General features: G+C 45.3%; 1 long non-coding RNA gene across 3 annotated transcripts in view; it reads right to left on the bottom strand.

The window, feature by feature from the left end:
* Positions 1–13,395, bottom strand: part of LOC120401016 — a 187,208-nt gene that overhangs the window by 50,871 nt on the left and 122,942 nt on the right. For all 3 annotated transcript variants that reach the window (XR_005596228.1, XR_005596229.1, XR_005596230.1), the window contains exon 4: positions 10,392–10,550. This is a non-coding gene — a long non-coding RNA (uncharacterized LOC120401016). The remainder of the gene's footprint in view (positions 1–10,391; positions 10,551–13,395) is intronic.

Genomic DNA, 13,395 nt, shown 5'->3' with positions numbered 1-13,395 from the left:
TTATTTTCATCTGTACAATTTGTGCCCATACATTATATGGAAATCGTACTGACTTGTTTGAACTAGAAATGTGGTAAGCTGTGAAGCAGAGCCAGATCCTCTCGAGTACATCAGCATCCCCTTTTTTTAGTGGCACAATGCTGACTTACACTAGCTGAGGCCGCATAGGCCCATAAACTTTACAGTCAAAATCCATGTACATGGAGACAAACACATGCTGAATAGTACTAAAAGACAGTTAAGAAATACACATGCTCTACAATCACCATTTTTTCACTAAGACATGAGCCATTTCATGCCTCAGTGAATCTGCTTTACTCTCTGAGCTTATTAAAGGGATTTTCAAAGATGACTTTTTGAGGGGAACAAAATAATTAAAAATGTCTTTTTTCCTAGCCATGCATTGGTTGAAAGACTGTGGGTGATATACAGCTTGTCATTTAAGCATATCTGTGAGTCATTCAATTTTGCACTCCAAGGAGTGTGAAGGATGAATGGGATTTGTTGGGATTCAGTATAATTTCCAAATCCCCAAAAGATTCATATCAAAACTCTCCACTTTCTCCTATGATTTATTTGCAATCTTCATGAGTCACAGCATTTCCGTAGAGGAATACAGCACTATTCAGACATGAGTGCATGTTTAAGATACGAGTTGTAATCCTAACAGACACCTTTTGTCATATTAACTTGACAGGTACATTTCTTAATGGATTTTTCTCCATGCAATCACCACACTGGTTTCTAGGGATGATAATCCAGCATAGAGCATCATTCTGGCAGCATCAAAAAAATGAATAGGAGATACTGTTAATGTAGAAGTGGGATTTCCATTCATTCCTGTTTAATCCATTTATTTCCTGGATACTATGTTTAGACATTTGGATTACTAGCATTTTGATATCAAGAACCAATCCAAATATTCAACGATTCATTGACTTTAAGGACAGAAGGGACTGTCATGATCATTTAGTCTGACCTCCTGTACATCTCAGGCCACAACCTCACCCACCTACTCCTATAATAGACCTATAACCCCTGGCTGAGTTACTGAAGTCCTCAAGTCTTCATTTAAAGCCTTCAAGTTAGAGAAATCTCCAGGGTCTCTGCCAATCTGATCTGGGGGGAGGGGGGAATTCCTTCCCAACCCCAAATATGGCAATTAGTTAGATGCTGAGCATGTGGGTGAGACCCAGCAGCCAGACACTTGGGAAAGAATTCTCTATAGTAACTCAGACCCTTCCCCATCTAGTGTTCCAGCTCCAGCCACTGGAGATATCTGCTAATAACAGTTGCAGATGGGCCATATGCCACTATAGGCAACCTCATCAGATCACCTCCTCCATAAACTTATCAAGCTTAGTCTTGAAACAAGTTCATTTTTTTGTCCCCACAGCTTGGAAGGCTGTTCCAGAACTTTATTCTGATAGTTAGAAACCTCTGTCTAATTTCAAGCCTAAACTTGTCGATGGCCAGTTTATATCCATTTGTTCTTGTCTAACATTGGCCTTTAACTTAAATAACTCCTCTCCCTCCCTGGTGTGCTTATAAAGAGCAATCATATCTCCCCTCAGCTTTCATTTAGTTAGACTAAACAAGCCAAGGTCTTTTAGTCTTCCCTTGTGAAATAGATTCTCCATTCCACTGATCATCCTAGTCGCCTTCCTCTGCACCTGTTCCAGTATGAATTCATCTTTCTTAAACATGTGCAATTCTGTTCTCTCATAGTATTCCAGATGAGGTCTCACCAGTGCCTTGTATAATGGTAATAACACTTCCCTATCTCTACTGGAAACACCTCACCTGATGCATCCTAGGATTGCATTCGCCTTTTTCACATTGGCAGCTCAGAGTCATCCTGTGATCAACCATTACGCCCAAGTCTTTCTCCTCCTCTGTCACTTCCAATTGATAAATTCTCAGGTAATGGCAAAAATTCTTCTTGTTAGTCCCTACTACTGTATTATTAAATTGTATCCCATTTCTATTACTCAGTTTTTCAAAGTCATCCAAATCTTCTTGTACGATATTTTGGTCCTCCTTCATATTGGCAATACCTGTTTGTATCATCTGAAAAATTTATTAGCACACTCCCACTTTTTGTGCCAAGGTTAAATAAGATTCATCCCAAGCATGGGCACCAAAGCTCTGGGGCTGAAGCACCCATGGGGAAAAAATAGTGGGTGCTCAGCACCCACCGGCAGCCCCGCTGATCAGTGCCTCCCCCTCCCTCTCCGTGTCTCCCACCTGCTGCGATCAGCTGTTCAGTGGCATGCAGGAGGCGCTGGGGGGAAGGGGGAGGAGAGAGGGCAGGAAGAGGCAGGGACAGGGGTAGTGGCTTGGGGAAAGGGTGGAGTGGGGGTGGGGCCTGGGGCAGAACAAGGATTGAGCAGCCCTGGGAACAGAGGAAGTTGGTGCCTATGGTCCCTGAAGAACTCCACTAGGAATCTCCCTCCATCCTGACAGTTCACCTTTCAGCATGACCCACTGTAGTCTGCCCTTTAACCAGTTCCCTACCCACCTTCCCCACTCAATTTATCATTGCGAGTATCTAAAACAGTTTTTGGTCATACAAAACTCAGGTAAATGATAAGTGGCTGCATCAATCTTGTGAAGGATTTCATTGCATCTCAAATTAATGGAAAGGAATGTCAGCATGTGTATTTAGAATGGGAACTCTGAGATTTGGCTGCAAGTCTATATGCACAAGTTATTTAAATTTCCTATGTTGCTGAAATGTACAAGGTGTGTAACAGGGTGACAGATTCTTACTAAAAGTGGGTGGCCACAAGGCCCCGTCTCCTCCATGGCCCCACACCTGTCCCTCCTCTTCCCCCACCCCCTGACCAAACTGGAAGCTGGAGCCAGACCAGGGAGCCTGGGCCCCTGGCTGGGGTGGAGGGCCCGAGAGCAGTCCCCGGCCCTGCCCCCCGAGCCTCCTGCCCAGGGCAGGTGGAGGATCTGTGGCTCCCCACAGCTCTTACCCCGACCTGGCTCCAGCTTTTGGTCTGGCCTGGGGGCAGGGCCTCGGGGGCAAAGAGCTGCAGCCAGGCCATGGTAAGAGCTGTCTGGGCAGCTGTGGGTAGCAGCAGACCCTCCGCTTGCCCTGGGAAGAGGGGCTAGGGGGTGGGGAAACAGGTTGAGGGCTGCTCTTGGGCCTCCCTACCCCAGGCAGGTGGAAGGTCTGTGGCTCCCCAGGCCACTCTTACCCGGGCCAGGTTCCAGCTTCCAGCCTGGCCGGGGGGCGAGGCCTCAGGGGGACAAGGAGGGGTGGGGGGCTGGGCCGGGCCTGTGGCAAAAAGTAGACAGGACGGGCCCATCTGCTTTCAAAAGTGGGAGGGCCATGGTCTATTGTCCCTTCCCCCCAGTTCTGGTACCCTGGTGTGTAAAAGTCAGGAGACTAAATTTTTCCTTTTGACCTTCCTAGCCATCCACATTGACTTCTACTCAGTCACACACAGGTAAAGACCAGAACAGAATTCGTCCCCGGGGATCCAGTCCAGCAAGAATTATTATTAATTTGCATCTTTACAAAGAGTGAATGCTATTTCTAAATATTAAATCAGCAAAAGCTAGTACATAAGAATTCTTAGCTGTAGAGATGCAAGTGTTCCTGGAAGTCTGATGAGATTCTTTTATTTTTTTCCCCCAAGTATTTCTACTGAACACTTGGATCAGATACCAGACTGGCATCCCTGGAGAGTGAAGCTTTCTGTCCACAGCAGCTGTACCCCATGGACAAGGGTAACAAAAACCGTCCCGCCAATGCACATCAACCGCTAAGTGCAAAAGCATGTCCAGCATTGCTGGGTATGAAAGAGTAGCAGCATGAATGCAAATGGGATAGACCAAAGAGAGGTGTGAAGGAGAAAGGCACAAGCTGAGGGGGGTGAGTAGGTGAGAGAAAATACCTAGCGTGATGAGGAGTTGCAGAGAGGAAGAATGTCTTCTCTCTACATTTATTGATTTTTCTGGGTTAAAAATACTGCTTTAATATAATTGTAAGCCCTAGCTGTCACATAGTACTTTTCACCCATAAATATCAAACTGCTTTACAAAGGAGGTTAGTAGCATTACCCCCATTTTACAGATGGTAAAACCAAGGCACACAGAGGTTAGGTGACTTGCTCAAGGTCACCCAGCAAGCCAGCAGCAGATCAAGAATAGACCCCAGCTCTCTTAAGTCCCACTTTTGTGCTCTAGCCACTAGGCCACACAGAATTACAAGCATGTGCTCTCTAAAAAGTATTAGTTCTAGACAGCTCCTAGCACAGTGGCTCTATGTGCTTTTGCACTTTTTTCGAGCTCATACAATCTTAGGGGGGAAACCATATAAAAAATGAATGGCTTCATTCCAACCCAAAAGCATAAGTCACCAATAATGCAGTAAAAACAAACTACCCTCCAACTACCCCTTCCCAAAAGCCTCAGAAAACAGATGAGCTTTGCAATATGCCCTGAAGGATAATTCCAGTGAGTCTACATTGGTTAAAAGATACCCTGGATATCCAGAGGTGATAGGGGATCTAAAATTCCCCCTACATTTAAAACCTGCAAAATACTGCCTCAGATAGGAAGGCTGATATAATCCCTACTATTCTTCCCCACACACTAACTGTATCTTAGTCTGTTCTGGATTAAGCTTCAGTCAGCAACTGCCACAATTCAATAGAGACACCATGTCATTAGTTCCACCACGCCAGCTGGGTCATATGTCACCTGCACAGTATGTACACACTGAATGGGAGGATAACACCTTAGAACACTGTGGTACCCCACATCAGAGACTGCTGGGAACAGATAAGCAATTGCCCAGTACTGGGACATGTCATAAAGAAAAGAATGGAGCCCCTCACAAATGACATCATCGGTTTTGCTGGGGACAGGTGGTGTGTCAACAGTATGTATGGTCATGACCAAGAGTACTGAAAGTAGGTTGACAGATTGAAAAGAATCAGGCACACAATCTTCATCCACTACTTGGAGGAAGTCACTGACCAACATGATTAGTTCAGTTTCTGACTCAGATCCCAAACCAGATGAATTGTAGTACAGAAAATCTGAGGACTGCACATACCCCCAGGATTGCCAGGCCAAAACCTTCTCAATGAATACACTCTTCCCAAAACTGGAGATTTCATACTACTCGGCAAAATTGTACAGATCAAATGTTGGCTTTTAGAGCAGCAGCCTCATCAGTGCCTCCTTGCAGTGACCTGACATCTTGCCTTCCTTAAGGGAGATATTGAGAATATCAAGAGCAGACCCAGTGTTTTCCCACTGGCTTTCACATATCCAGGATGCTTGGGTTTACCTCAGAAGTCATGATCCAAAGCTCCCCCAATGCCTCCATAGCCTCCATGGAACAACACTGGCTAAAGTCCAAGCAAAAAAGGTATAACATTTGTCCCCATGAGATATTGTTTTGCTGCTATGGAGACAGATATTGGAGTGTGAATCTGAGCAATCTGGTCTGTAGAACAGCATGAAAATTCTGTGAAGCAAGAAAATCTTCACCCAAACCGAGTGGAGGCAACTCATATTACCCACGCTATCCACCACTTGGAACAGCCCAACTGTTAGTGATTTTGTGGATGATGTGATGAAGAAGATGCTTTTCTACACCTCCTGCATTGTCATGACCTAAGACTTCAAAAACCCGTTATGTATCAATCAAGCAGACTTAGCCACTGGTCCTCTGCTTGTCTTTAGTCTTACTTTAAACACATCCACCAGGCCTTTAAGTCATTTCACTGGCTCCCCATTGTGCTGTACATCACATTCAAACTTGCTGTCATCTTTCACGTCTCTTCTTCATTAAGGTCCTGCCTATACTTTTGACCTGATCTCCTTTTGTCCCATCCGCTTCAGTGACGTCAGTTTCGATATCTCTTTCAGAGTATTTCAGAAACATCTCCATGCCTCCTTCCATTTTGCCCTGATGTAAGGAGACTTTCCAAAATCTTTGTCAACCCTCCACCCTCACCTATTTCAGCTCACTTTTTTTTGTAGTTGATGCAAAAGAAAGTGTTTTCATTAACATACAAGACACTGTTGAGCCCTCAAGCTGTATGTACACCCAGAGTGATTGCATCATCATATCTATGTCATACTCATGTCCTCCTTCCCTTCTCCCCTTCCCCGGTACATTTTATCATCATTTGCTGTCTAATCCATCATTAAGATTGTAAACTCTTCACAGAAAATACCTAAAACCCAGGTACCTGCCCTGACATGCTCAGCACGCTTGTGAGTGCTATAAAATAACAATTAGTTAAAACTGCTACCTCCAAAGAACTACCACTATGTGATTGTGAAGGCACCAACAGAAACTGAAGGGGACCAGTAAGGCAGTGATGAGATACAAGTGAGCGTGTGGTTCACAGAACTCAGAGGACAAAGCAGGAGGAGGATGCATGTGGAGTGCTCAGATTTATAAATAAAATAGGAGCTATGGAACGTAGAGACCTTTTACAAGCTGCGAGCGCTTGGAGCCTAGGTGAAGTGTTTTGAGCAATCCAACTCAGAGCAGGCAGCAGAAGAAGAGCAGGAGGACTCGTGAGCAAACAGCACCTAAGGCATGAGGTAGTGGAAGGAAAATGACAGGCAGCTTTGATGGGAGCCTTTGGGAGCAGCCAGATGCTCGTGATGCCATTCTGAAGGCAATCAAGTCAGCAGTTCACACAAATAGCCTCATGATCACAAGCCTCCGCGCAAAACTAAAACAATCAACTCGTTGAATTGCTGCAAACCAGACCCTGGAGTTAGGCAACCCAATTAGCTTTCATTTTAGAAAAATGATCTTAAAGGCAGGAAACTGACAAACTGAACAGGGATGTTCCCCTCTGAAAACCCTCCTGGATGTACTGCTGATGGCAGTGGATGCACTTTAAGTAATTGCTAAGGAACTGACCGCTGCTCTGAAGGAGTAAAAACAACCAACACCAAAGGTTATAAGAAAAACAAAGTTTTGAATCAGGATTCTGTTTGGATGAGAGGCCATTAAAGTTGCTACCAGCTGCTGGTACAGGAATAGTGAGAGTTGATATGTTGCCAGTGGGAATGTTCCCATCTTTGAAAGTTTTTCAAGAAGTCACGACAATCCCAGCTACTAGCTGTTGTTGCAAATGGACAGTCAGTTCCCCATCTTCAAACTTGTCTCAGCATGGTATAAGACAGGCTAGCAGACCTGACTGTTCTTTGTACTGCAGAATCAGTTTGAGTGGATTCCCGCTGACAGCATATTTAATAGGTTGCCAACAAATGTGGAATCATCCCTATGAGCGATGCTCTCAAAGCCTCATTTGAATCCAAAAATGTGCTTCATTCCAGTAACAACACTGACAAGAACAGTAATTATTTTAAGTCAGTAAAGTATTGAACACTTGCAGATAACATTCACATAGCACCTCTCCTCCTGGAGATACCAGTGCCTTTTACAAAACACAAAATGTGTGTGCTCTGAGCCAGATTCTGCCTCCATTACTCACGCTGAGGAATAGCCTGCTGTTTGTACAGTCCCACTTAAGTCAAATGAACAAATATGGAAGTTGATTCTCCACTCCCTAACCAGTCCTTAGCCTCTCTACAATTACAAATAATTACACCTCTACCCTGATATAACCCTGTCCTCTGGAGCCAAAAAAATCTTACCGCGTTATAGGTGAAACCGCGTTATACTGAACTTGCTTTGATCCGCTGGAGTGCGCAGCCCCGCCCCCCGGAGCGCTGCTTTACCGCATTATATCTGAATTCGTGTTATATTGGGTCACGTTATATCGGGGTAGAGGTGTATTAGTAGTGTTGTGGTAGCTCTTAGACGTGCCAGCCAAGATTGGGGGCCCATTGTACTAAGTGCTACACATACATAGGGAAAGTCCTTGCCTTCAAAGAACTAACTCAATAGACAAGACAAACAAATGGAGGGAGAAAGGAGGCATTTTTATCTACATTTCACAAATGAGGATTCAAAGCTCTGAGAGTTTAAGGGATTTGTAGGAAATCTGTGGCATGACCTGAGAGTATAATCCAGGTCTCTCAAATTCCATCCCAATGCCTTAACCATAAGGCCATCCTTCAGTGGAGTTACACCTGCATGAAACAATCAAACTGCAGCTGAACTGGAAGAGCTCAAGATTTCAGCCTCTAATCAGTTCACTCACCGCCAGAAGAGAACTCTGCAATTCTTTAGGACCTGAAGTTAAAAATTAATATCAAATCCAACAGAAACTGCATTGGAGAGCCCAGTCAGTTCTTTTACTCGAAAGGCCATATTAGGCATCAAAAGACAACACCCTGACCTCTTAAATCTGCGTGATTGCATCATTTACCTGGCAGGATTAGCTGCCTTCTGGATAGAACTGAGTTTTGTGCCCATTAAAAAAAGAGACCTATACTTGGTGGATCAGATATACTGATTAAATCACACAGCATACGATAGGTCCAAAGCGATAAAAAACATAAAACTAGATCATGTTACCAAGAGAGACTACCACCAGTCTCTGATCCTAAAGTGTTTACATCGCCATCATGTACATTACTGATACCTGCAGAATCTCTCATGTTAGCTAGAATTAACAAGTGGATCCTTTAAGAAAGCTCAACTGTACAGAGCCCTGTGGATGGAAGTTCCTGCTTTCCTTGAAGCAACTCTTCAGAGCTTAGTTAATATTCAGGGAAACTCCATTGTTCCTCACAACAGCCACCAATTCAGCAACAAAAATAAAATCATCTATTTTCTAAACTGGATAAATGAAACCGCTCACAAGTAAATTGGAAAATGTAATCAATATGCTCTGAAACATGTGTTTAAATTAGCATACATGACTACTAATTGGATTGCAAGTTAATCCATTAGAGCACTGCTCTGCTCTGAAAGCCAAAGTGTTTGTTTGCATTATTAAACAATAAAAAAAGTAGTACAAATTCCTGTCCTCAAGACCCATGTAATCTCACATAGAACTATCCACCCTCTGGTAGGATACCCTTTGTCATTTTATTATTAGATTTCATATTGTGAATTCAGCACTTGTGAAAAGTGCGGTATTGACAGCAGAGGAGACTCCATTATTTTTCTACAGAATGCGTACAACCTGGGAAGAAGCAGTGCAAGCTTCCTCAAAGATCCTATTCATGAATTTCAACACTACTCCAAAGCTATCTCTTTGCAAGGGAGAGGGAATAGTTAGCAGCACCCGGATACCAAGGTGCTTGATGCTTTACAAATACCAGAGAGACATCCCACTGAGGAGAAAAGCTTGGAATCAGAAGCAGAGTCATTGCCAGGTGTGTTCTAGTGCACAATGGAGCTTCTGGAAAAGATGACAAGAGGGTTCTAGCAAGGAGGGGAGTTATGGAATGATGCTGTTAAGGGGGATACAGTGGGGGGTGGGGAGACGATGAAGAGGGGCCATTCCAAGAAGTTGTCAGGAGTTTCAGTGGGGAAGGGAGTGGAGGCAGAAGCCATCAAGAGAAGTTGCCAGAGGATTCACATGGGAAAGGAAGCCAAAGGCAAGGAGTACGTCTACTGGGGAAAGATGTCGAGAGGCTCTAGAGAGAGGGAAGCTACCATCTAACACAGCAGTTCCAGAGTTTGCCAGACCATACTTCCAGCTCATGGGGACTGTATAAAAGTCACTGTCAATCACAGCAGCAGAGAGGGATCAAGTAATTCCTAGTCCATTAGCTAACCAGACAAGACCAAGACAAGAACAGTTTACATTCAACTTTGGGGAGAAGACTGAAGTGTTTTACACCTGCTAGGCTAGAAACAGTCAATAACCATGTGTCATCCCGTTTAAGTAAGTAGCTTTGCTGAGTGAGTGCAGTCTGGTATGAATAAAGGTGCCCAGCATTTAAGCATAGTTAGAAGAACTGTGGTAGAAACTAGGTCATTTCTATTAACTTAGGACCTCCCACCCATCATTAGAAAAGAGCATGCTCTATTAAGCCATTCATTCCGAATGAAAACCATCTTATCAAAAAAATAGCTGAGAATTCTCCATGGTTCGCTGGAGCTAGCAAAATAAAACCAGGATCATAAAATCAGCTAAGTGCTAAAATCAACAATTATGTTGACGTGGAAACCCATCCATGTCAGTCTTGGGGATCTTTGATACAGCACGCCTACATTAAATATACTATTATACTTTACTTCTCAACTTAATTAAGGCTCTTTTATGAGACAGGCTGTATTTGTAGCTACTTTCCCTCTAAAATGAGCCATTTTGTCTGGTACAGTAATTGTAACAACATCATTAAATCTGCATTCACAACCTGTTTTTAAATAATTCCTATTGATGTTAATAAGACATCTTTATGGTTATATACAACTCAGTACTTATTAAAGCATACACCGTGAGTTCCATATAGAGAAAACTATTTTAACTCACCATTAAAAGGAACATCCACACTTTGCACTCACGGTACATGGACCCAGATCCTGAAAAGGAATTGTAAATGGGGAATCATAATTGAGTGGGTCTATTTCCAGAAGGGTCCCTCCAGGATCACTTCTTGGCTCCAAGCCATTGAACATTTTTATCAATGACCTGGAAGAAAATATAAAATCATCACTGATAAAGTTTGCAGATGACACAAAAATCTGGAAAGCGGTAAATAATGAAGAGGACAGGTCACTGATCAAGAGTGATCTGGATTACTTAGTAAACTGGGTGTAAGCAAACAATATGCTTTTAATATGACTAAATGCAAATGTATACATCTACACACAAAGAAAGTAGGTCATACTTACCAGATGGGGGGCCGTATCCTGGAAAGAAGTGACTGAAAAAGATTTGGAGCTCCTTGTAGGTAATCAGCTGAAAATGAGCTCCAAGTGTGATGCTGTGGCCAAAAGAGCTAATGTAAGCCTTGGATACTGAAACGGGAATCTTGAGTAAGAGTAGAGAGGTTTTTTTGCCTCTATATTTGGCACTGGTGCGACCACTGCTGGAATTGCGTGTCCAGTTCTGGTGCCCACAATTCAAGAAGGATGTTGATTAATTGGAGAGAGTTCAAAGAGCCACAAGAATGATGAAAGGGTTAGAAAACATGCCTTACAGTGATTGAGCTTCTTAAGTCTATCTATTTAATTTAAAGAGAAAGTTAAGGGGTGACTTGACTGCAGTCTATAAGTACCTACATGGGGAACAAATATTTAGTAATGGGCTCTTCAATCTAGAGAGGACAGTGTAATATGATCCAGTGGCTTGAAATTGAAGATAGACAAATTCAGCCTGGAAATAAGGCGTACATCTTTTAACGGGGAGAATAATTAACCATTGGAACAATTTACCAAGGGTCATGGTGGATTCTCCATCAGTGACAATTTTAAAATCAAGATTGGTGTTTTTCTAAAAGATCTGCTCTAGGGATTATTTTCTGGCATTTCTATGGGTTGTATTATACAGGAGGTCAAACTAGATGCTCACAATGATCCCTTTTGGCCTTGTAATCTATGAATCTGTTTAGATGCCTAACTCCCATTGATTTCCTAAAGGTACCTAAATACCTTTGAATATCTGGCCGTCAACTCTGTGCTCAAAAAAGAAAAACTATCTCAAGCAGCCTTTTTGGGTGTAGTCCCACTCCCAGCCTCTATTTCTTGTCTTTGATCTGAGTCTCTATGCAGACTCAAAGGAAGTCTCAATCAAAACTGGAAGTTTCAGCGATGAGAACAAATTGTCTATCATGATCTGGTGAACAGGGCCTTAGAGTGGGACTCTGAAGACCTGCATGCTATCCTCAGCTCTGCCACTGACCAGCTTCATGAGCTTGGGCCAGCCACTTTGCTGCTCTGTCCCCTGCTTCCCCTCCAGTCATTGTCTGTTTTGTCTATTTATACTGAAACTTTCAGGGCAGGAAAGTGTCCTGTTATGTGTTTTTATAGTGCCAAGCACAACAGAGCACTGCTCATGAGGTGATAATGCCCATCTCACTTGTCATTCTATGGCTCTATGTCCTGCTTATCCACACACCCCTGTAGCCAATTCTTGGTAATCTATGTTCTTTGTGTGCGTCTCCTGAACGTAAACTCCTGGCTTTTTGTAGCCCATCACACCTACACCTAGAACAGACTTCTTTCCACCATGTACCAAATGTAACCCTTCTGCCTGGCGAAGCCAGCAGCAACCAGGGCTGGGTTCAATATCTAAGGGTTCCTTTCCCTCGGTACAACACAGAGCTGGCTAGAGCACCCAACCAGTAACCTGGGCAAAATTACACACCACCCCTGGGTGCCTCTGAATGGCAATACCTCCCCACTCGCAAACACAGAGTCTGAGTATAGGAAACAAACTTTTAATAAAAGGAGGGAAGTAACTCAGTGTTAATTTGGCAAAACGCCACAAACAGGGTTCATAAACATAAACCATGAGCAAAAGACCCACCCCAAGTAGGTTGGGCAGTGTCCTTTTTCCCTTCAGGTTCTTAAGTCTAGCAACCCAAAAGACCCTTTGGCATGCTCGTCCCGTCTCTACATCCCACTCACAGTTGCTGTCCTTGGTCAGTGCAGACCCAGAGTTCAGAGGTGTAGCTGCAGAGTTCACCTCCCACCCTGTGAGGTGGCGGGGGGAAGGGGTAAAGAGGCACCTTACTCACTCCACTGCTCGAGCCCTCGTTCTCCGCCCCTCTCTGTGGGGCTCTGCTCTGGCCCTCTCTGCCAGCCGGACTCCTGGCCAGTTGTTACATCTCTCTGCCAGCTGCCCGCACGCCATGCCTCTCCATCAGCCAGGGCCGCCCAGAGGATTCCGGGGGCCCGGGGTCTTTGGCGTGCAGCCCGGTCTTCAGCGGTAATTCGGCGGCAGGGGGCCCCCCCGCCGCGGGTCTTCGGGGCACTTCGGCGGCGGGTCCCGGAACGGAAGGGCCCCCCGCCGCCGAATTACCGCCGAAGACCCAGCTGCACGTCGGCGGCGGATCCCGCTTCGGCGGTAATTCGCCAGTGGGGGGGTCCTTCCGCCCCGGAGCAGAAGGACCCCCCGCCGGCGGAGACTGGGAGCGAAGAAGCTCCTGCGCCCTCTTGCCCCGCCCCCTCTGGGCGGCCCTGACCCTATCCAGCCCCCCCCAGAACACCCACAATCCAACCCCCCCCATTCTCTGCCCCCTCCCCCAACCTCTGCCCTGACTGTCTCCAGGGCTCCCTGCCCTTTAGCCAACCCCCCCCGGCCCCAGCCTCTTACCCCCGGCTCCCGGCTCCCTCCTCATGCGCAGCCTCAGCGCCTCGCCGAAACAGCCGCAGCGTGTCTCCGGCGGGGCCTGAACTCCGTCCCGCTCAGAGCCGCGTGGTGAGGGGGCGGGGCTGGGAACTCCGGGCCCAGCGGAGGGAGCTGAGCTCAGGCCGAAGCTTCCAGCCCCGCCCCCTCCCCACGCGGCGCGGGGCGGGGCTCAGGGGCCCCG

This window comes from Mauremys reevesii, linkage group 3 (assembly GCF_016161935.1).
Source record: "Mauremys reevesii isolate NIE-2019 linkage group 3, ASM1616193v1, whole genome shotgun sequence".
NCBI classification, from domain to species: Eukaryota; Metazoa; Chordata; order Testudines; family Geoemydidae; genus Mauremys; species Mauremys reevesii.
Note: the sequence above shows the minus strand (reverse complement) of the source record. Positions and strands in the feature narration are given on the sequence as shown.